Source organism: Erythrolamprus reginae, chromosome 1 (genome assembly GCF_031021105.1).
Source record: "Erythrolamprus reginae isolate rEryReg1 chromosome 1, rEryReg1.hap1, whole genome shotgun sequence".
Taxonomy (NCBI): domain Eukaryota; kingdom Metazoa; phylum Chordata; class Lepidosauria; order Squamata; family Dipsadidae; genus Erythrolamprus; species Erythrolamprus reginae.
Genome location: NC_091950.1, coordinates 180,846,525 through 180,868,756, shown reverse-complemented (window position 1 = coordinate 180,868,756; position 22,232 = coordinate 180,846,525). Strand labels below are relative to the sequence as shown.

The 22,232-nt window shown below is 45.4% G+C and overlaps 1 protein-coding gene across 5 annotated transcripts in view; it reads left to right on the top strand.

The window, feature by feature from the left end:
• Positions 1-2,201: 2,201 nt before the first annotated feature.
• ACVR1 (activin A receptor type 1) overlaps positions 2,202-22,232 on the top strand; it is a 115,921-nt gene continuing 95,890 nt past the window's right edge. For all 5 annotated transcript variants that reach the window (XM_070731554.1, XM_070731552.1, XM_070731553.1 and 2 more), the window contains exon 1: positions 2,202-3,277. The gene's annotated coding sequence lies outside the window, so the exon portion shown is untranslated. The remainder of the gene's footprint in view (positions 3,278-22,232) is intronic.

Here is a 22,232-nt window from a genome sequence, read left to right as displayed (position 1 = left end):
GCACGATGACTCCAGTGCTGTCTGCTTGATTGCGCGTGTCACCATGTTTTTCCCCAAAATTTTCAATCAATTTTTGGCTCTCTGTGCATGCGCAGAAGCCAAATTGCACAAGATGTGCGTGCGTGCATGAGCATAGCCAGTGCAAGCAAAATATTGCGATGCACACTGGTAGGAGGAGCTAAGCAACCCGCCTCTGAAACCGGCATGTATTTTTGATAGTTGCAGCACCCTGAAGTTGTTTATTATTATTATTATTGTTGTTGTTATTGTTGTTGTTATTGTTGTTGTTGTTATTTAGATTTGTATGCCGCCCTTCTCCGAAGACTGTATGTTTTGCATACAGTCATGTGATTGTCCTTTATGAGCTTCTCAGACAGTATCCAATAAGCAAAGTTAATGGGAGAAGCTGGATCTACGTAAGGACATGATTCACTTAACAATTGTGACAAAAAAGTTTATAAAATTGGGCAAGACTCACTTAACAAGTATCTTGCTCAGCAACATAAATTCTGGTCCCAATTGTGGTCATTGCTTGAGAACTTCCTATATGTATGTGTGTGTGTATATGTGGTGCATATACAGTGAAGAGCTACCAAAATTATTATTACCACACTGTGGGCATGACTTATACAGGAAGCCCTGCAAATTGGGTGCTCTGGGGTGGAGCTCCATTTTTGCTACCCCACTGCATTCCCCCCCCCCCTTGTCCAGGCAGCACCTCACCCCTGTGTATATATATGTGTGTGTGTGTGTGTGTGTGTGTGCGTGTATGTATGTCTGTATGCACGCACACACATACACAATCCTTATAAATAAAAGTCTTTATAAATAGAAGAACACTGATATCCCTAAATCTGCTGAAGATGTTACCTAGCCTGGTAACAAAGCGTTCAGACTCCAACCCACAAGCTCAGAGAATGAACCTTTACCCTCATCCTACACAACTTACATATATTCACCGCTATTGCAGAAAAAAAAAATATAGGTCTGAGGAAATTCACAGAAAAACAATGAAACTAATGTTTAAAATTATAGGCAGCATAAATAAAGTGAATTGATAAGCAGAGTGATACACAATAATTGATGGGAATAGAAAACTGCATATAGAAGAGGTAAGAGAGTAGCCCATGATATAACAGGAAAATATTAATTTTTTGTTTTCACATGAATTTTCTTGTATTCTTCTTATAAGTTCAACATGCATGTCATGTTTGCCTTTACACTACAGATGAACCAATGACAATATCCCAAGAATTTATATGGATGAGACTATGATAGAAGTGTACTATAAATCAGGACATATAAGAAAACCAGAGGAAATTCTGCAGACAAGTATTTAATGGGAGAGAGAAAAGACATCCCATTGTCAGTTACAATAAATGAAGTGTTATAATAAAAGACATTTACAGTATTAAGAAAGGGAAGAAAATTGATAGCCACTAAAATAGCTTAATCCCCAGAGGACTAAATGAAGACATTTAATATGCCAATTTGAATCCTGGATGTTTTTCCTCCATCCCAACTCCCAAACTTCTCCTAAGTATTTACCACAATAACATGGTTATCTGTACTTTCCCCCAGGCTTATTATTTTGTTCAGCCAGATATATTAAATTCAACTCCCTTTGAAAAATAGAAAATTCCCTTTTTCATGTTAGTCCATCATTAACATTGAAACAGCTGTTCCTTTTCAAGGCAAGTTTGCTAAGTAAAAGTATTGCCTAAAATAAACCTTTTATCTCTTGCTTTATTCTTAATTAGAAAAAAGAGCAAAACTTATTAAACAGTTGTAGAAATTGTGGGTTTGGATTGTTTTAGATGATAAGAATATAGTAACAAAAAAATGAAGCAAAATGTTTTGGAAGCGTCAGTTTAATCAGCTTAATTTTTCGGCCTTAAAGGTGGACTCACTGGTGTGAATCAGCTTTACGTTTTTCTACAAGTAGAATAAAATACTGTACTTTTTATTTATTATTTATCTTTTATAATTTTTTGACAATGTTACGTGAAAATATTTTTTCCAGGGATGAAATTACATCCATCATTAATATTGCTTGCTTTAAAAACAAAACAAAACAAAAAAAACCCTTGCTTGGAGCTCTAGCACAAGATTATTTCCTACTAGCATTTGACTGAGTCTCCCCCTTCACGTCCCGCCATTTTGTGTTTGGGTTTGAGTGCTTGTACTTTTTTCCTTCTAATGTTCAACACGCGTGAATTTGTAGGTTGCATGTTCACACTTCGGCAGGCAAAACCTCGAGTCCTAGGAGATATTTTCTTGGAAGTGAGACAATATCTATCTATCCACCCACTCTTTCTCTTTTGTTTCCAGTCACGACCTGCTCCTATTCTGGAGCGACAGACTGTCTCACTCCCAAGAAAACATACCCTAGAACTCGGGTGAACATACAAGCTACTAATTCACACGCGCGCGCGTGTGTGTATATATGTATATATTTAAACAAGTCACAAGAGGCTTCGTGGAAAAGACCCAGACCGCCAGACACCCACCCCTCCCGCCTCAAAAAAGCACCGGCGGCGCTGGGGCAAAAACAGAACGTCCCTCCCCCGCTCCCACGCGTGTGGGCGGGTCGCGTCGCGCGGGGAAGAGGATGCGGTGCCCCTTCGTCCCTGCAGGGGGCGAGGCGTGGCGGCTTAGGCGGCGCCTGGATTTGCGCCGGGAGGAAATGATGTGCCTGCCGCCTGGCTCATTCCAGCTCCCGAAGCCCATTGGCAGAAGAGGGAGCAGCCACTTCCTCCTCTTTCTCTCTCTCACACACATATATACACACACACTGCAGCTGGATTCCCGGCTGAGTAGCCCCTCCTCCCCCCCTCCCGTCGGAGTCTGCCTTGTGTCGACTCGCCCGGCTGCTCGCTGGGAACTTTGCGGTCGGCTCAACCTTCCCCCCTTTTGCCAACTTTTCCTCCGTCGCCACTCGACGGGAAGTTCTTCTCCCGCCTTGGCGCCGCCGCCGCGGGTAGAGCTCGGATCCCGCCGCAGGTGGGAGGCGGCCCGCTTGGGGCAAAGATGCGGTCGGGGGACTGATTAGGAGCGCGGGGCTCCGGGTTTGGCCGCCGCCGCCAGCGCTGCAGAGCACCTCGGAGCGGAGCGGTGGTCGGCGCCGCTGCGGCAAATCGGCGGAGGAGGAATTCTCGATGCTGCCGCTGCTGTTTCTGTATGCTGCTCCTCCTTTAAACTGCGCCTGAAGCTCCCGCGCCGCCCGCTCGGCTGCCTTTTTTTTTTTTTTTGCCTTTGTCTGTTAACAGGGCGAGAGGTGAGTGGATCTCTCTGTCTGGGAGAGAAATGGCTCTCTTGGCTCCCCCCCCCCAAAAAAAAAACACCGGGCAGCTTTCTCTCTCTCTCCTCCGGGTCTTCAAACGAGGGGCTTTCTCCTCCATCCCCCCACCCGCACTCCTTCTCTTCCTCCTCGGGGGGGGGGGGCAACCTACCTTTCCAAACGGGGGAGAGATCGGTCGATTTTCCTGGTTTAACCTTGGTCTTAAATTCCTCCCCCTCCCCCCAACCTTTCTTGTCTGGACGGGAATCTTTTTTAAAAAAATATTTTTTAAAAAAATGCACACAGCGATCGGAAAGGGAACCCGTGTGGGTTGCTCGAAATAAAATGATAAACTATAATACAAGCAAGCTCTCAGACATGGGCGTTTCGGACGTGCCTTTACAGTTCTCCGAGCCAAAGGGGGTGGAATAAAAAGCGGCAGCAGCTCGTAAACTAATGCTGCCATCTGTATGTCCTGCTTCCAGCGGTGGCTTTGGAAAACTTTAGGAGATGAAGAGATGGAAGTGGTGGGGGGGGGGGGGAGGTAGAGACATCTTTTTAATCGCTTCAGGGAGGCCGCCTTCCCTGAAAGTGGGGTTGGTGGGGGAGGAGAGGCTGTGTAGAGAGGAAGGAGAATCTGTATAAACTTTCCTTGGCTCCCTCCTCTGGCTGGCGTCTTCAGGAGCATCAAAGGAAGGAATTGCCCACGGGGCAAGCTGTGGTTACAGATGTTACTCATTACCCTGCCAAGTTGAAACCCGCCTCCTCTGTGCTGTAACTCTTGTAGTAGGGAGGGAAGGGGTTTGTTTGGGAAAGTCAGCTGTGCAAAATGAAAAGGTGATGGCTAGTTTTGATGGGAAGGAACAAAGGAAGGAAGGAAGAAGGAAAGGAAAGAATTCTTTATTGGCCAAGTGTGATTGGACACACAAGGAATTTGTCTTGGTGCATATGCTCTCAGCGTACATAAAAGAAAAAGATACATTTGTCAAGACTCATGTGGTACAACACTTAATGATTGTCATAGGGGTCTAATAAGCAATGAAGAAACAATCAATATTAATAAAAAATCTTAGGATACAAGCAACAAGTTACAGCCATTACAGAAAGAAAGAAAGAAAGAAAGAAAGAAAGAAAGAAAGAAAGAAAGAAAGAAAGAAAGGGAAATCTTGTTACCTAACACCTGTCTGGCTTGTGAGATTCCCTGTGCCTATAAAGCAGAGGTCCTTCAAACTTGGCAATTTTAAGACTTGTGGACTTCAACTCCCAGAATTCGCCAGCCAAGCTATGCTATGAGTTGAAGTCCACAAGTTGCCGAGTTCGGGGACCCTCTACTTAAAGGATCAGGGGAAAGAAAGAAAGAACAAGTTGGGACTATTGTTTGTTTGCTTGGATTCTCATTTCTCTATGTCGGGATGTGCAATTGTCATAAAAAATAAAATAAAGTTGGAATGTGACTGGCAGACTTGGCTTGTCCTATGGTGAGGCTAACCAATTTTTTCAAACGTCAGAGCAATGGTGGGTATTTAATCCATTCTCTGAAGTTCATTTTTTGGTTGAAACAGCCCTTTGTTAAAAGTAATTTGGATTGCTGTCTTCGGGCTACAAACACATGCTTTTTGATTCGTTACAGAAATAGTTATGCCAGCCTGATTTCCTGGGCAGAATCCTTTTCTAGCGTTCCTTCATTTAAACTGAGATCTGAAATACTTTTGATCTCAAGAGAAATAGCTGTGCAAGTCTATTCCAGATGCTGTCATTGAGTTCTGAAGGCTTTCGTAGTAGTGGGATTCACAACACATCACATAATGCAAAGATGTAGAATGCTTGGGTTTGGTTCAGTGGGTGATATGTATTCCAGAGGGCATAATGGCTCAGTAGTTAAAGATGATGCTGAACTTCTCAGGTGGAAAGCTGCTAACCTGGGTTCAAGACCCAAGTGCAGCATACTTTGGGGTGAGTTCCTGTAAGTTGTTTCAACTCCTGCCCAAAACCATGCAAATGCGAGCAGATTAATAGGTACCCCCTTTGGTGGGAAAGTAACAGTATTCTGTCCACTCCAATGTATAGTCATGCTGGTCACATGACCATGGAAAAAGTTTCCTGTACAATGCTGGCACCTTCAGATAAGAAATGGTGATGAGCACCACTCCCTAGAGCAGCAGTTGGCTCTTCTTTGACATGTGGATTATTGGCTCAGGAATTCTGGGAGTTGAAGTCCACAACTCATAGAAGAGCCAGCTGTGCCTACCCCTGCACTAGTGTCAGATATGATTGACCAGAGGAAAACTTCATCCAATGCTTATAACCATTGCTCATAATGCATGATGTGAACAAGGACATTCCCCGACCCTGACAGCTGGAGACCATGCATGCAGCTTTACTTGTGCAAGTGGCGGGCTGGCAGGCATTCCTGCACATGTGCGCTGACCCATTGTTCATGCAAGTTCAGCTGTGCATGCACACTGGCCTGCCATTCATGTAAGGTCTGCATGCATGTGCACTGTCCCACCACTCGCACATTCAGTTCTCCCCCCACACTGGCTCACCAAGCAGCAAAGGTTGGGAATCACTGCAATAAACCATGGTTAAGTGCTACCTGTCCTATATCTGAGGTTAATGCACCATTTTTCATAGTAGCTAACAGTTTTGTGTAATGGTTAAGGCAGCAGACTCAGAAAGTGGTAGATCCATAATAGATCCATGAGTTCTAGACCTCCTTAGGCACAAAGCTAGCTCTCTCCAATAGGAAGGAGGCCATGGCAAATTGTAGGGACTTGTCTAGGTCAGGGATTGGCTCTTTTGTGACTTGTGGACTTCAACTCCCAGAATTCCTGAGCCAATCATGCTAGCTCAGGAATTCTGGGAGTTGAAGTTCACATGTCATAGAAAAGCCAAGTTTGCCTACACCTAGTCTAGGCAGTCGCTAAGAGTCAACATTAATCTGAAGGCACAACACCACTCACCACATGTTTAAGCTGAATTTGAAAATTAAGGGAGACTAGGATAGATCTATTTCGGCCTTATTTTGGCCTCATCAGCTAGCCATACCCACTGGGACTTGAACATGTATGTATGTATGTATGTATGTATGTATGTATGTAGAATGATGAACACACACCCTCCCAAAGCAAAGTGTATTCTGGCCATTCTAAAGGTTATGAATTTCCATCAGTTCTGAATGTTTCTTTTTCTTTTCCATGTCTCTTGTTCTAGTTTAAAAGTGAGGTGAACATTTTGTTGACAAACACTAAATAAATTATCTCTGTATGTTTGTGTGTGTGTGTTTGTGTGTGTGTGTGTGTGTGTAGGTAGAGGATATATAAAGTGCTCCTTACTCTTAGCATTGTTTTCTGTATGGTTGCAACATCATTCGCTTCTGGACAAAAAACTTGATAGCGTACTGAGGACATTCCTGTCTTTTACCCTTAGTGGCTTTCAAAAAGTTTGTCATAGCTGCTGCCTTTGCTAAACCCTTTAATGGAACAATCAGTTGCTGCGGAGTATAATTTGAGTCTTTTATTTTGTAGGTTGATGGGTTTTATTTTATATATTTATTTTTGTATTTATATGTTGGAACTGACTTGCTCAGAAAAGTTCAGGTTTTTTTGACTGATGGTTGAAGATCACATGACAAAAGGAAATATACATACTCATACATACATACATGTGTACAGTGCTACCTCTACTTAAGAACACCTCTACTTAAGAACTTTTCTAGATAAGAACTTGGTGTTCAAGATTTTTTTGCCTCTACTTAAGAACCATTTTCTACTTAAGAACCTGAGCTGGAAAAAATCTCCCAGGAAATTTGAGAGGGGCACAAAGGCCTGGCCAGTTTCCTGCCATTCCCTCTTCAATCCCGGCCATCTCGGGCGGCCAGAGGAGCCTTTTGGTGGTGCTTCAGGAGGCTTTGGCAGTCCAGAGCGAACGAAGCATTTTCCTTTCTCTGGGCGCTTGGACAGGGAATAAACCTCTGCCAGCGCCCAGGGAAACGAAATGCTCCCTTCGCTCTGGGCAGCCAAGGAGTCACCACAGTGAAGGACAAGCGCCGGCTACAAAGCCAGTGAGCGAGAGGAGAGGGGAGCCCTTCAACATGGGAAGGAAGAGGCAGCAGGTAGTAGCAGCAGCAGCCAGTGTATGGGAAGCAGTGTATGGGAGGCAGCCTCATGCTGGGTGTATTGGAGGTGCGTGCCTCAGAGTCCCTCTTTTTTTTTAAGCCTTAAAGTTTTGGATTTTTTTGATTCCCCTTACCTCACCTTCTTCCTTCAGCAGAGACTCTCCTCCTCTTCCTCCTCCTTCTCCCACCCAAATTCTGAGCTTTTATTTCTTTCCTAATGGGTTTGCACACATTATTTGCTTTTACATCAATTCCTTAAGAACGTTTCTACTTAAGAACCTGATCATGGAACAAATTAAGTTCTTAAGTAGAGGTACCACTCTATATCCATGTGTATGTTTGTGTGTGTGTGTGCTGCATATTTTTATTTGGGTTACATAAAAAGGAAAGTCAGTTAGTGATAAGGAGTTTGTGAATTAAGGATTCAAATTCCAAAACGGCTAGTTTGAGGATTCCAAAGAACCATATTCTGGAATTGTTGGGGTCCTGAGTTCAGATCAAATTGGGATATATTGTTCTACATTGCTTGGAGTGTCCTTATAGCTTGCAGTTAACTTCTGTTCTTAAAATTTCTCTAAGTCAGGGGTGTCAAACTCGATTTCATTGGGGGCCGCATCAAGGTTGTCTTTGACCTTGGGGTGCCAGGATGGGCTTGGCTAGCTCTACATCACTGGTGTCAGGGGTGCCTGTGGTGGCCCAAGTGCTCTGCTAGTGAAAATGGGCTCTCAAGCTCATGTTTTTGGCTGCAATGGCTTCCTGCAACTTTCTGCCAGCAAAAATGTGAAGCATCATGGGCTGGTCCATTGCTATTTCCAGAGTGGCCCTGTGGGCCAAATCTAAGCACTCCATTGGCCGAATCTGCCCCCCCCCCCCCAGGCTTTGAGATTGATACACCTGCTGTAAGCTATGGAGACTTTTAAGAATACCGTACATTAGCCAATATTCCAGTAGACTTGAAATTTTAGGCTTGGATAACCTTGAACTACCCCGTTTACATTCTGACCTAAGTTTAGTACACAAGATCATCTACCTTAATGTCCTACTTATTAAGGACTACTGTACTTTAATTTGGACCGCAGTAACACAGGAGCTATCAATGGGTACAAATGTAATCCGCTCTAATCTTGATTGCAGAGTCTACGGAGAGGGGCGGCATACAAATCTAATTAATACAAATTAATTAATAAATAAAATACGACTTCTGCAATAGAGTAATAAATGTCTGGAACACTTTACCTGATCCTGTTGTTACTTTCTCTAACCCCCATACTTTGTACCTGTCTATCATGGACCGTATACATTTCTTAAGAGGTCCCTAAGGGGGCATGCATAAGTGTACCAACGGGCCTCCCTTCCCTGTCCTACTGTACCCAGTTGTATGTATTCATTTTATGTGTTTATGGCTATGTTTTGCTTCTTTATATCTATTTATTTGTGCCATTTTTTCATTGTGATCTGTTTTCTTGTACTTGTTGACAAATTAATTAATTAATAAAAATAAAAATAATAGCAGAGCTAAGTTCTCTCCTTCTTGCTGCTACCATGTGAAGGTGAGTTAACTCCTGATGTAGGAGGTAGGTGAATTTTGGACAGGGAATTTAGAGGTCATGGCTTATATATAATCTTTTTGTGTGTTCTCTGTACATTGTGTCTTTTTCAGGTAGATTGTTAGCAACTGCACTTTACAGTATCTGTGCTGGTAAGGTTTCAGACATTTGGGGTGTACTGCTTTGTCTGAAGTTACCTGTATTTGCTGAATGCAGAAATGTTATAGTGACTGTGCATTAGGAAGAAAATTATGGCCATGGCAATTTCCCCCCCCTACTGTTAGGGGTTGTGTTCTGGAGTGATTCTATTATGTTTTCTCTTTGCTGGGCTAATTTCTGCGATTATTTGTGCAGACTGGCTGTAAAAGAAAAGTATACCCAACTTGTTTACTCTAGGAATGTTTAAATATTTACAGACCTTAAAAAAACCCTTTTAGTCAATGTAGTTATAGTTTGAGCAGTAGACAGCAGTCAGCATGGGCTGCTGTTTCACTTACTTTTATGGCCTGATGATGAAACGCAAGAGGCTTATTTTATGTTACCATTGTTCCCTGTGGCAGAGCACTTAAAATGTTTCAGGTTTTGTTCTGTGGGATCACAAAGCACTTCAAAATGTTTCACTGTAACAATCAAACTCCCTTGATACAAGTTTGTACCAACACTCCCCCCGCTCCCCGGTTTAACATACCTGAAGTGGGATTGCATATCATTGATTCATTTGGCCTCTTCATAGATCAGTGGTTCTCAACCTTTCTAATGTCACAACCCCTTAATGCAGTTCCTCATGTTGTGGTGACCCCCAACCAAAAGTCTAGCGGCATTTCGCCCAACAGAACTTTAAACTGATTGGCAGGAAAGTCAAAAGGACACCCCCACTAAATTCCTGATTGGTCGGATTGTAAATATATATTTGCTGATGAGGTCAGAATAAGGCCGAAATAGATCTATCCTAGTCTCCCTTAATTTTCAAATTCGCTCAAAAAATAAAGGGAACACTTAAAACAACACAATATAACTCCAAGTAAATCAAACCTCTATGAAATCAAACTGTCCACTTAGGAAGCAACACTGATTGACATGCTTCACATGCTGTTGTGCACATTCAACTTTGTATAGAACAAAGTATTCAATGAAAACATTTCATTCATTCATATCTAGGATATGTTATTTGAGTGTTCCTTTTATTTTTTTGAGCAGTATATTAGTTAAAACAATTAAAATCTCATAATAAAAACCAATAATACAATAAAACAGTAATGACATAAAAAAAACCCATACATACTTGCAATCAACCTAATTCATGTTCTTGCAATCAACCTAATATGTTCCAAGACGCCAGAATAGAAGCTTTAGTTCCTAACACCATGGGAAATTTGTCTTTTCCCATGGTCTCAGGCGACCCCTGTGAAATGCTTGTTCGACCCCCAAAGGGGTCCCGACCCCCAGGTTGAGAACGACTGTCATAGATAGATCACCAGCAGTAGGCAATTGAAAAATTTCTTTGCACTTACATAGTAATTGTTTTTGCTGAATCTGCATTTGAAGAATGTATTCTAGAGCACTTAGCGCAATGATAGTGAACCTTTTTTGGTTTGCATGCCAAAAGGGGTGTGTGTGCATGTGTGCCCACACTCATAATTCCATACGCCCCTCCATGCATGTGTGCCCTCTACCCTGATGGCACACCTGTTTTTTGCTTTCCCCAGGCTTCAGAGCCTTTCTAGAAGCCTGGGGAGGGTGAAAATGGCCTCCTGCCTCAGAGGTCCTCCAGAGGCCAGAAACGTTCCGTTTGCTGACTTTCAGTTGAATTGGAAGTTCCATTTTTTTGCTCTTGCCAGGCTTCAGAGCCTTTCTAGGAGCCCGGGGAGGTTGAAAACGCCCCCCCCCCCTCCCCAGCCTCTGGAGGCCACTTGTTGGGAAATGAACCATTTCTGCCCTCTGGAGGGCCTCCAGTGGGGGAAATACAAGTTCTCATAGCCCAAGTTGGAATGCATATGTCCTAAATATGAAATGGGAACAAACCTTTGGACTTTCAAGTACAGTGGTACTTCTACTTATGAACTTAATTTGTTCTGTGACCAGGTTCTTAAGTAGAAAAGTTTGTAAGAAGAAGCCATCTTTCCCATAGGAATCAATGTAAAAGCAAATAATGTGTGGGTTGTGGAAACCACAGGGAGGGTGGAGGCCCTGTTTCCTCCCAGGAGATTCCTAGAGAGGCTCCACAGAGGCTTCTCCCCGCCTTTTCTGGCCCTGTTTTCTCCCAGGAGATTCCTAGAGAGGCCCCACAGAGGCTTCTCCCCGCCTTTTCCGGCCCTGTTTCCTCCCAGGAGACTCCTAGAGAGGCCCCACGGAGGCTTCTCTCTGCCTTTTCCATTTCCAGTTTCGGAGGCTCAGGTTTGTAAGTGGAAAATGGTTCTTGAGAAGAGGCAAAAAAAATCTTGAAACACCCGGTTCTTATCTAGAAAAGTTCGTAAGTAGAGGTGTTTGTAGGTAGAGGTACCACTGTATACTGGTATTGCTAAGTTTGTGTTGGCGAACCAATGGCATGTGTGCCATAAGTAGCAAACAGAGCCATATTGTTGGGCATGCGAGCTCAGGTCTGGCACATGTGTATGCTGGCAGCTGATTTTCGAGCGTTCTGGGCCCAGGAATCAGGAAACAGCCTGTTTTCAGCCTCTGGAGGGTGTGGGGAAGGCCTGTTTTTTTGCTCTCCCTAAGCTCCAGAGCCTTTCTAGGAGCTTGGAGAGTGCAAAAATGGCCTCCTTTAAACTTTTCATTGTAGTTTGAGTCATAGAGTAGTTGCAGTAAGGGTGTGTTGAGCTTATATTTTGCCCTTTAGAGCAGTGTTTCCCAATCTTGGCAACTTGAAGATATTTAGACTTCAACTCCCAGAATCCCCCAGCCAGCATTCGCTGGGGGATTCTGGGAGCTGAAGTCCAAATATCTCCAAGTTGCCAAGGTTGGGAAACACTGCTTTAGAGAACATGTATGGAATATCTCTGAGGTTTATCTCTAAATCAATGTATGTGTTCCAAAGTAGATTGGATTCAGGTTGCTTTATAATTTTGAAATTAATACTTTTTCAGCTAGGGCAACGGCTCGTGTGCCAGCAGATATGGCTGCATGTGCCACATGGGGCACCCGTGCCATAGGTTCACCATCACTGTCCTAAAACAAACCATGTCTTATTTATTACCCTCCCTTGAGCACATACTGAGTTTTTTATCCATGTTAATTTGTGCTGAAATCTATTTCGTGGTGTCATACCTTTCTGATCCGATGGATGTTTGATATTACTGGATATGATGATGAGAAAAGAAAATGACAAATTTAACAAGAACTGGTTGTGTGGCCTCATCTCTCAGTCATTTTCTCAATTCCCGCCAAGAGTTACTACGGGCAGTTTCAGTAACTGCTTTAAGCAAGAACCTTCCCTGAAGAGGTTCTTGCCAGGTCTCAGCTTTCAATGCTGTTTCATCACACTGAGAAGCTTACAAATGTCTGAGTCATATACCTGAGCACAAACACTGAGGCCTCACTTTTATTTGCTCTTTCGCTCTTGAATTAAATGTTTTGAGTAGGAATACCGTATGCTGCCTGCTTCAGGATTGCAGAGCCTACTTCAGAAAGGAAATGTTGCTGGATTTCTGGAAGTGGTAGCTTTCTTTGCATTCCAACTCTTGCCTCTTAGGATAGAAATGTGTAAAAATCTACAGAATTTAAGAAAGCAATTTCCAATAGTTCGTTTCCCCTTTTCTTTTGATATGAAATTACAAAGTGTGTAGAGATCTTCAATATTTACTTGAAATAACAAATGATATATTTTTTAAAATCTCTAAAAATATACAATATCAGTTAAAACATCTAAGCAGTATGAGGGAAACCTTTAAAACTTATACCAAAATGAGGAAACATCCAAAGTCAATTACTGTTCGTTTTAAAATAAGTTTCTTTTATTTACACAAACATTAAAAACATTGGACACTTTGTGATCATCCTGTTTGGTCATTTCATTGTATAATATTTACAGAAAAATAAATATTATTGCTCAATATACATTGCTTTTATTTTTTTGTCTTGCATATGTATCCCTCGTCATTGTTTATTTATATCCGAACCTTCTTTCAATTTCCCTTTTTCAAATTTTTACATTCTATTTTTTTGATTGTCTTTTCTTTCTATCCACTGATAAAATTTATCCCATATTGCATAGTATTCTGTCTCCCCCTTGTCCTTCATTTCCAATGATAGTTCATCAATTTCTGCCCACGTCAATATTTTCTCTATTATTTCTTCGTCCGGTGCAGTTTTCTCATTTTTCTAAAATTGTGCATATATCAGTTATTGTTATATGTAGAATTAAGTATATTTGTGCTTTTTCATTTTTTTTAAAAAAAAATCCTAATACTGTAGAAACAGTTCTGGTTTCATTTCTGAGTCCTTACTTATCATCTCTTCTAGCCAAATCTTAAACTGATTCCAAAAATTTCCTTGCTTTATTACACAGCCATCACAATGGTATTAAGAGCCTGTCACCATTTTACATTTCCAACATTGTGCTAAAAGGTTTTTTTATCCATTTTTGCTACCTTCCTTGGTGGAATGTGCCACTTGTAGAACATTTTGTATAGATTTTTTAACAGGTTGCAGCAAAAGTCAATTTTCTAAGCACTGTTTTTTTCATTACTAAAACTTTTGAAGATGATATTGTTTTACCATTGTTTAAAAACTAATGATGTGGGGGTCTAATTTCTTTGAGATGCCATTACCCCTAGGATTATTTTCAGTATCATAAGCCTCCAGATCAGTGGTTCTCCGTACTGAAGGAGCGGGTCCAGCAGTCACATGGGTTGCTCATGTCCAATCCGGTGGAACTGAGCCTAGTGTTAAAAAAGCTTGCTGGATCCGCCCCTTCCCCAGAATTCGCTCAGTTCGCATATCCTGCGGTTGTATTGTGATAGCTCGTTCAACATTCTAACACCTTCCCTTCGATCTTTCCTTCAAAAGTAGTAAGAATTGTTTATCCTTATTTGTTTACTTGCACTAATAGCGCCAGCCGTTTGTGGCTCGGCTTTTTTCCTTTGGGAGAAGTTGCGGTTTCGTTTTCCCCCGGCTGTTTTGCCGTTTACGATCCCCGCTGCCGCTTGTGGATTCCTTTAATCCTTTGGCCTGGAGGTCTTGGTGCAAGTATTGCTTCATTGATTTATTATAGTATTATTGTTAAAGGGCTTAAGAAATACCTCCTGCGGAGTGAGACGCTTGTTTTAGTCTCCTGGACTTAGTCGATCGCTTCCCCTTTAAGAATTCTATTACGGAGCGATTTTTCGGCGCGAAGGCCTTCGCGCCCTTTTTAAATTTAGGCCTCTCGTGTTGGCCTTCTGCCAGCCGCGTAGGCCTCAGTCCACCGCTTGGATCCCGGAGTGGGCTTTGGGACGCTCAGGCTTAATTCTCCACCGGCTAAGCCTCCAACCAGAGTGCCTTGGTTACTTTAATTAAAGTTTAGGGAGGCTGGCCACGCTGTATTTGGGGACACGAACTCTGGGTTTGCCCAGATTGCCCTCAAGTCTCAGCAGCTCCGAGGCCTCGGAGCAGGATCCATTCCTCTTGGGAAGTCTTTGAAATTCTTCTCCCTAATTATTCAGTTATTGGCTCAGCCTTGTCTTCTGTTAATTGTCAGACTATGGCTACTTTTCCCAAGAGAGGCACCACTCAAGGTCCCAGAGAGGCCAGGCCTACAGGCGATGAGATTACCAGTATCCCCCAGGCCTCAACCTCCTCTTCTTCAGGGGCCCGCCCCTCGACCAAAGTCACCAGGGCCGAGAAGAGAAGGGACCTAGCCCTACAAAAAATCCATGACAAATCAGCAAAGCGTTTGAAAGTACAGGCCCAAGTACTCAGTAGTCATGACCCCCCAGAGGCTTCTAATCTGCCTTCTTCTGGGGTCACTGTGTTATCTCTGGATGAGCCAAACCTAGACAGACCCCAACCTAACCTATGGGGAGTAGTTCCAGAGGAACCAGATATTATTGAAGATTCCTCCCAGCCAGGATCCTCCCAGGCCTTCAGGGATTCTTCTGCCATTCCTGCTGATATTTCTAGTTTACCTCCTGAATTCCAATCTATTTTTTCTGTGTTATCCAAGGCCATTGATGCTAAACTCTCTACCATCAATGCGCTTCCCTTACCTCCTCCTCCTCCTCGTCCCTCCCGCCCCTTGGGTTCTTCCCCAACGGTTAGAGCTCCTATTCAGGATGAATCAGATTCCTCTCAGGACGAATATGAGGATATGGAGGAGGATGAGGATCCCTCTCAAGGCCTCTCAGATGATGAGGAATCCCAAATAAAGGTTCCTTCTCCAATTACTATTTTTCCCTCTCAATTGTTCAAATCTCTCCTCCTCAAAGCTAGAATTTCTACGGGATTGGCGGCCCAGGTGAAACAGGCCTCCACATCCACTGATCCCCCGGAGGAGAATTTACCTTACTTCACAGAGGAACAGGAGGATAATGAGGTAATTCCTATGCCTAAATTGTTTAAAGATGCCTTACTTAAGCAGTGGGATTTCCCAGCCTCTGGGCTCAATCCCACAACCAAGGACAAAAAGTTGTACAAACTCTCCTCTTCCTATGAGGAGCTCCTTTCCTTTCCTAAACCGGATGAACCTGTCAAGATCCTTCACTCGGCGGCTGCTGTGCCAGGCGAAGCAGAGGAAGTCCTCCGCCCAGAGGACAAGCGGATTGAACAGATGCTCAAAAGAGGATTCACCGCAGATTCCTGGGCCATTAAAAGTTCTGCAGCGGCTTCCTTTTTCTCCAGAGCCATGCTTCTGTGGCTTCGCCAACTTCAACAGCATATTCCTCCCGATGACTTGAGAGGTCAACAAGACTTCAACAAGGTCTTTGCAGCTGCTCAGTACGTGGCTGATGCCACTTTACAATCTACTAGATTTTCTGCTAAGTCTATTGCAGCTTCTACAACGGCAAGAAGACTCCTATGGCTTCGCCCTTGGCAAGCAGGAGTACGTCAGAAGTGGCAGTTATCTCTGGGACCCTTAAAGCGCGACCTTCTTTTCGGGGATCTTCTGGATCCACTCCTCACGGAAACCACGGACAAGAAGAAAGTATTGGGTCCAACCACCAAAAAGGCTACCAAAACGCAGTCCTTTCGTCGCCCAGGGCGTCAGCAAGATCAAGCGGCTTCCTATCAGAGATCTCCAGGTCAGTATTCCCCCCGCTTTCGTTCCCAAGGTAGGAACTCCAGGGGCAGAGGTTTTCGCTTCCAAAGGGGAGCGTCCTCTAACAGGGCTTCAAAAAAACCTAGATGGTAGTTTTTCCTCGATTCCCATAGGTGGCCGTCTAGCCCATTTCGCCTCTAATTGGCGTCTCACCTCCAAGGACCCCTGGGTCATTGACACTGTTCAAACAGGCCTTCTTTTAGAATTTACTTCTCCCCCCCCGAAACGTTTTATTTCCTGCCCTTCTCCCAGGTCCTCCTCAGATTGTAACCGTATGGAGGAGGCCATTTCCCACTTATTGTCCATCAGAGCCATTCAACCGGTTCCCCCCGGTCAGAAGGGTCTAGGTTTTTATTCCATCCTATTTATGGTTCCAAAATCCTCCGGAGGTTGGAGAGCTATTTTGGATTTAAAGAAGCTGAACCTATTCATCAAATATAGGAAGTTTAAGATGCACTCCTTATCATCCATTTTGGCCGCCATCCACCCGGGAGATTTCATGGTCTCTTTAGACCTCACTGAGGCCTACCTCCATATTCCTATAGCCAAATGCCACAGAAAATTTCTACGTTTCTCCTTTCAGGGCAGGCATTTCCAGTATAGGGCGATGCCATTTGGCCTTTCCTCGGCCCCTCGGGTCTTTACAAAGCTCTTGGGGTCTCTGGCGGCCTATATCCGGGCGTCTCCCATCCACATTTTATGTTACCTTGATGATATTTTGATTCATGGGAACTCCCTAGAGAAAGTGAAAACAGACCTTTCTGTCACCATGTCAGTTCTACAGGACCATGGTTTTTCCATCAACTTTGACAAAAGTCATCTCCAACCTTCCACATCCATTTTACACCTGGGATCCGTTATTAATTCAGAATCCTCCCAGGTCTTTCTCTCTCCTGAGAGAAAAATCAGTATAGGGGAGTTAATTTCATGCATTTTATCTCAACCTTCAGTTTCCATAGTATCCCTGTCTTCCCTTTTGGGGAAGATGGTGTCATGCATAGGCATCATTCCCTGGGCTCGCCTTCATGCTAGGGAACTACAGTGGCTCCTATTACCCTTTCAGAGATCGGGGCACAGCAACTCAAGCCGTCGCATTGTCATTCCACCAATTGTTCGCAGATCCTTCAAGTGGTGGAAGTCTCCGGCCATGGACAAAGGATCCCCTTTCAGGTGGCCGGATCAATTTGTCATCACCACAGACGCCAGTCTATCGGGATGGGGCGCCCACGCCCAGGGGATGATAGCCCAGGGCACGTGGTCCCCGGAGGAAGCTTCCAAGCCAATCAATTGGCTAGAGTTAAGAGCCGTCTCCCTGGCTCTGAAGCAATTCTCTCCTCGCATCCCCAACCGGCACGTTCTCATTCTCACCGACAACATCGCCACGAAAAGCCATATCTGCAGACAGGGGGGCACGAGATCCAAGGCCCTCATGAGGGAGGCCCTCAAGTTAGGCCTTTGGGCGGAAAAACATCTTCGGTCGCTCCTAGCCGACCACATCTCGGGGAGCCTCAACGTCCAGGCGGATTGGCTATCTCGAGCAACGATAGACCCCGGAGAGTGGAATCTCCATCAGGACCTGTTCCATCAAATCAGCCTCAGATTCGGCCTACCAGTTCTGGATCTCTTCGCGACCAATGCGAACGCCCAACTCCCTCGCTTTTTTTCCAGATTTCCATCCCCGGGAGCGGAAGCAATCAATGCCCTCCGGAGCCCATGGCCTCCAGGCCTACTCTACGCATTCCCTCCAATTCCAATTCTCCCGGACGTGATTCACAAGGTCCTCACCGAGAGGGCCCGAGTAATCCTAATCGCCCCTCATTGGCCCCGCCGGCCCTGGTTCGCGGATCTCCAACAGTTGTCCGTCCAGGACCCTTGGCGACTCCCCGTTTCGGGGGATATGCTGCGGCAGGGGGCCTCATTCCATCCAGACCCGGAGTGGTTCCACCTCACCGCCTGGCTGTTATCAGGAGAGACCTAGAACTGCGTGGACACGACCCCGATACAGTGGAGGTCATCTTAAAGGCCAGAAGGGGTTCGACCAATCGAATCTACGACCATACGTGGTCCAAGTTTCACCAGTGGTGTCTACAGGAGGGTCTCTCTCCCCTGTGCATCCCCATACACAGGATCATTTCCTTCCTTATGCAAGGTTTCCATAAAGGACTTTCCACCAGCACCCTCCGGCGTCATCTGGCGGCCATTTCCTCTGTCCTAGCGGGGCCCCGCAGACAGCCTCTCCGTTCCTTTCCAGAAGTTCAGGAATTCCTCAAGGGTATAACCAACCTCAGACCTTCCAAGGTCCACAGGTATCCATCCTGGGATTTGCCACGGGTTCTCCATTCCCTCACGCAGGCACCATACGAACCCTTAAAATCGGCGTCCCTCAGGTACCTATCCTTTAAGGTGGCATTCCTGGTGGCTATTACCTCTGCCCGACGCATTTCGGAGTTGGCTGCCCTCTCAATCAGGCAGGACCTCTGCCAATTTCATCAGGACAAGGTAGTCTTGCGACTGGACCCCACCTTCTTACCCAAGGTCAGTTCCATGTTCCACAGGACCCAGGATATTGTCTTACCTTCCTTCTGCCTCCAACGGGACCACCCCTTAGCAATTAGATGGCACACCCTGGATCTCATTAGAGCGCTGAGGATCTATATCCAACGCACAGGACCCTTTCGGAGGTCGGAAGCACTTTTTATAGCCTATCATCCCAGAGTCATGGGGGCCAAAGTGTCTTCTACAGTGATAGGCCGTTGGATCAGAGGGACTATATCTAAGGCCTACGAATCGGCCGCCCTCTCAGTTCCAAGGAACATCACAGCGCATTCCACCAGGAGCGCAGCCACCTCGGCTGCTTGGGCGACTCAAGCCCCGTTGGAGGAGGTCTGCAAAGCAGCCACTTGGGCCTCGCCAAATTCCTTCATCAGGCACTACAAAATTGATTCTTACGCCTCAGCGGACGCTGCCTTCGGCAGAAGGGTACTCCAATCCGTTATCTCTCACGATAGCAATCTAATCCCACCCTAGGGACCATCTATTGGGTATGTCCCATGTGACTGCTGGACCCGCTCCTTCAGTACGGAGAATAGGCGTTGATTGCTTACCTGAACGCCTCTTCTCGTACGGTGAGCGGGTACAGCAGTCACTTCCCGCCCTTGTATGTGTCTTCTTTACCTTCCTATAACCTTTCTTCCTCTAACAATGAGAGTTGAACACTACAGAGCTTCACAGCTGAGCCTAGTCTATGGATTCGCGAATTCTGGGGAAGGGGCGGATCCAGCAAGCTTTTTTAACACTAGGCTCAGTTCCACCGGATTGGACATGAGCAACCCATGTGACTGCTGTACCCGCTCACCGTACGAGAAGAGGCGTTCAGGTAAGCAATCAACGCCTATTCTCAACCTTTCTAAGGTCGCGACCCCTTAATACGGTTCCTCGCGTTGTGGTGACCCCCAACCATAAGTCTAGTGCCAATTCTCCCAACAGAGTTTTGAGCTGATTGGCAGGAAGGTCAGAGAGACGCCCCCACTGTAAACACCTGATTGGTCAGATTGTAAAAATATGTTCCAAAATGCCAGAATAGAAGCTTTAGTTCCTAATACCAGGAGAAATTTTGTCTTTTCCCAGGGTCTCACGCGACCCCCGTGAAATGGTCATTCGACCCCCAAAGGGGTCCCGACCCTCAGGTTGAGAACCATTGCTCCAGATTTTCCCAACTGGCACAATAGATTTATCAATGCAGTATCCACACATAGTCTTAAAAGACTGACTGAAATTCATGGCTATTTGTACAGTTTAAAAATTCTGTTAGCGTTAAGCAGTTCTTTTGGCCATGTGACATTTTCGAAATTATTTTTTTAATGTTCAACTGACTCTGGTATATTGATTTCTCCCCCCCCAACCCCCCTCCCCCGCTGTACATTTACAACTTCACAACCGACCTGGGTGGTTTGATGGTTGCACATCCTATGCCTGAGATATTTTGATATTTAATTTTATTCAGATATGAGTTATGGTTGGCTGTCGTAGCTTCATTATCTGTTTTTCAGTTGCCACATGCAGTTACTGTTACACAATTTAAGGCTGTATTTTTTTGCCTTTGCAGAACTGGGATGGGTGTGGCCTACACATGATTCATCTGGTCCACAGGTTGCGGTTTTTTACACCCCTAAAGTGAATGAATTTCTTCCCTGAGAATGGTCACCAGTATGGTCATCAAATATTTAAAATTAAATCAGTTTGCTCCTTTCCCTGTTTTTTTGACTGTTCTATAGTATTACATCTACAGTAATACCCCGGTTATTGCGTCCCCGACCATTGCGAACAGGGTAATTTGCGATTTTTCAACCCGGAAGTCAAAACACCATCTGCGCATGTGTGCCCTTTTTTTCTATGGGCACGCATGCGTAGATGGCGCCCGGCAGATCAGCTGCTGGGCGGCTTCCCTGGGTCTTCCCCCTCTTGCTGGCGGGAGGGCGAGCAGCGGGCATCAGCAAGGAGTTTCCCCACCGCCCACGCAAACTCCTCGCTGCCGCCCGCCCTTCGCCCGCCCACGCCGTTCATTCTCGCCGCTTTCGAGCTGAGTCCTGAAGCGAATTCGCTCCGGGACTCAGCTCGAAAGCGGCGACAGCCAGCGCGGAGAAGCCGTTCGCTGGCGCTGGCTGTCGGCGCTTTTGAGCTGAGTCCCGGAGCGAATTCGCTCCGGGACTCAGCTCGAAAGCGGCGACAGCCAGCACGGAGAAGCCGTTCGCTGGCGCTGGCTGTCGGCGCTTTCGAGCTGAGTCCCGGAGTGAATTCGCTCCGGGACTCAGCTCGAAAGCGGCGACAGCCAGCGCGGAGAAGCCGTTCGCTGGCGCTGGCTGTCGCCGCTTTCGAGCTGAGTCCCGGAGCGAATTCGCTCCGGGACTCAGCTCAAAAGCGCCGACAGCCAGCGCGGAGAAGCCGTTCGCTGGCGCTGGCTGTCGCCGCTTTCGAGCTGAGTCCCGGAGCGAATTCGCTCCGGGACTCAGCTCAAAAGCGCCGACAGCCAGCGCCAGCGAACGGCTTCTCCGCGCTGGCTGTCGCCGCTTTCGAGCTGAGTCCCGGAGCGAATTCGCTCCGGGACTCAGCTCGAAAGCGCCGACAGCCAGCGCGGCGTGGCTGTTTTAAAATGTCGCCGCCGGCATGGGGGGCTTGCCAGCACCCCCTGGACCCTCAACCCGGGTTTGGGGGGCTGCTAGGAAGCCCCCCATGCCGGCGGCGACATTTTAAAACAGCCGCGCCGCCCCCAATCTTCGGCTCCTCGCTAGCGCTGCGGGAGTAAAAACACCATCTGCACATGCGCAGATGGTGTTTTTACTTCCGCAGCGCTACTTCGCGAAAACCCGCTCGTTGCGGGGGGTCCTGGAACGGAACCCTCGCAACGAGCGGGGGATCACTGTATTCTGGTTCTGAGATAGGGAGGAATAGTGAACTGGGCAGGTCATTGAATTTGCTTTTTTTATATCTTAAGTTCTCAGGAGGCACTCCTTGTACAAACATTATGTTCATCCAAATATTCATACTCAAGAATAGTCTCTAATATTAATAATATGTTCTTATAGGGTATGTATAGACTAGGCTTGATGCCTAGGTGAATTTTTCTGCGTTGAGAATGTAGATGGGAAAAGTTCGATTTGATTTGACAGTATACTAATTCTAACTGGCTAATGAACAAAGTAAATATATCTGGGTACACCCAATAAACTAAGCTGTAAGTTGTAACTTGTCAGCTATTGGTGGTTGACCTTAGATAAAATACTAAGCCCAAATCCATCATGTCATGCAGTATTTGCCTGTGCTCTTTTGGGATGATGAGGTTTCTACTTTCTAGTACATTTGAAAGGCACGGATTTGTGAAAAACTGTAGTTGGACAAGAAGATGAGTAATGCTTGGGTATTTTTGATTGGCACATGACAACAAAAATAGAAAAACTACTAATCATTTGATGTCAGCAGTTTAAATTGAAGAGATAAGCATCAGTGATAATGCTTTATTGTGTGTAGAGGTCCATTGTTCTCTCTTTTAAATTACTA